Genomic DNA, 2,407 nt, shown 5'->3' with positions numbered 1-2,407 from the left:
GTTCTCTGGGTGCTCTGGGTGACGGTCGATCCGTGCAAATTGAATGCTGACAGGAGGAGAGTTCAGCTTCACGCGATCTACATTAATATAAATCTGAGCGCACCGTGATACAGAGTGTCCAAAGAACCTAAAAGTTTGGTAGACACCGATTTATACAGAATGTCTCCATAATCAATGACTGGCATAAATGTGGCAGAAACCAATCTTCTTCTTGCCTCGGATGAAAAGCAGGGTTTATTTCTGTAATAGAACCCAAGCTTTACCTTTAGTTTTGTCCTTAATTGATTTTTAAAAGATATAAAAGATAAGGAGACATCAAGCATAAAACCGAGATATTTATATTCTGTCACTACATCAACCTGTAAGGTCTGTAAGGTTTTGAGTGATAGTTGATTTGCCACTTGTTTCTTTGATCTCGAAAATAACAAAGCTTTAGTTTTAGTCACATTCAAAGTCAGTTTTAGGCCACAAAGCCTTTGCTGCACAACATCAAAAGCATTCTGGAGTAAGGACACAACTTGGTGTAATTTAGGTGCGCTACAATAAATCACAGTGTCATCAGCATAAAAATGAAAATTAACATGACCAATATTAAAATCAAGATTATTAATATAAATAATAAAAAGCAAAAGCCCCAAAACAGATCCCTGAGGAACACCCCTCATAATCTGCAATGGTGCAGATGAATGGCCTTCCATTTGCACACATTGTGTTCTACCCACTAAGTAGCTTTCGAACCAAGAGGTTGTCTCATTTGACATTCCAATTTGTTTCAATCTAGTTTTTAATAAACTGAAATCAACGGAATCGAAAGCCTACAATACAATAAATAAAAAATGACAGTAAAGTTTTTACTACAAGTTACAAAAGATTTCAATTTCAAATAAATGCTCTTCTTTGTAACGTTCTATTAATATAAGAATCCTGAATAAAATGTATCTTGCTTTCCACAAAAATATTAAGCGGCACAACTTAAGGAGTATTCAACTGTGACAATAACAGGGAATGTTTCCTGAAGACGGAAATAATGGCTGCTGAAAATTCAGCTTTGCCATCACAGGAATAAATAATTAAAAAATATAATATTACTATTAAAATGTATTTCAAAGTACAATTTTGACTGTATTACTGATTAAATGAATGTAGCCCTGGTGAGCATGAGACACATCTTTCAAAAACATGAACAAATTGTATCAACCCCAAACTTTTGAACCATAGTGTCCACAAATGTATATCTGTAAAACTTATTCTCACACACAGATATCGAATGAATGATACAAAACTTTTTTTTTTAAACCCCCTGCTCATAATGCACTTACATTAGAAAAGAACAGCATCAACACTGCTAAATTTCTCATTTTTGGGAACAGGTTTGCAACAAAATAAGGTAATAATGACAATTTGGTGTGAACTATCACTTTAAAATGCTGTTAGCTCTGATTTTCAGTATATAAACGGGAAGATCTGTCACTGTAAGCCTGAAGAATTTGAGATTGAGGAGTTCGTACAAATCTCTGGGGTCCCAATAATTCTGCATGGTGCCACTGCACAGTATGGCTGTGGCATATGAGAGACAGTTTGTTAGGGTGAGTGTCTGTGTGTGTGTTTGGACTCTAGGCCCCATTGTGTTTATGTCGATCGATGAAACCCATGCTTGGCAGTGCCACTGGCATGTTAAGAAATCCAATGGGGTTAACAGGGCTTTATTCTCCCAAGGAACAAATGCCACACATTACGAACAAGCTGAAGAACCTTAGGAGAATTTGAACTCTGCCAGGTTTGCTAAGACTGATTAAAGCAAAGCTTTTCGGTGGATGAGATGTGCTGAATCAGGAAGTTCACTTTTAGTTGTTTGTAAGATGGTACAATGTGGTACATGTGCTCCCCAAAGAATGGACTTGAAAGAGGGAACGCATTTTCAAAGCACTTTCCCTGATGAAAAAAAAAGAAACTGTGCTAATCAAAGCTATATATATATATAGCCACTAACAACTCATGAAGGACATAGTGTTTTACAGAACGTATTTTATTGTAAAGCTATAAGGAAGGAGTACTTACAAGATAGTATTTCTTTGATTTGCTCAGCAAAAATAAAAGACAACATTTTTTTTTCTCGTGTTTAACATGCGGATATTGATAAGAACATAATGGAACGAATAAGGGCTAAACTCTTCAAAGCCACTGTTTTGCAAATAAGACACAAAAAAAGAAAAGTCATAAAAAGAAACAGTAAAACTTTAAAATAGACTAGAAGCCAGTGAATGGTTACTGATGACATTTTAGACAGGCACACCAACTGTGTGCCCCCAACCACTCACATCCTAACATATTCTACTTTAAAAAATATTTTACAATTTCAATTTGTCTTTCAACATGTTTTTTTTTTTGTTCTCTTTTTTTTTTTTTT

General features: G+C 35.1%; 1 protein-coding gene across 1 annotated transcript in view; it reads left to right on the top strand.

Annotated features, from left to right (window-relative positions):
* LOC107738415 (protein-methionine sulfoxide oxidase mical3a-like) overlaps window positions 1–2,407 on the top strand; it is a 60,584-nt gene that overhangs the window by 9,852 nt on the left and 48,325 nt on the right. The gene's annotated exons all lie outside the window — the stretch shown is intronic.

The sequence above is a fragment of the Sinocyclocheilus rhinocerous genome, unplaced genomic scaffold, assembly GCF_001515625.1.
Source record: "Sinocyclocheilus rhinocerous isolate Xijiao unplaced genomic scaffold, SAMN03320098_v1.1 scaffold975, whole genome shotgun sequence".
Taxonomy (NCBI): Eukaryota; Metazoa; Chordata; class Actinopteri; order Cypriniformes; family Cyprinidae; genus Sinocyclocheilus; species Sinocyclocheilus rhinocerous.
The sequence above is the reverse complement of the archived record's forward strand: the minus strand, read 5'-3'. Positions and strand labels throughout refer to the sequence as shown.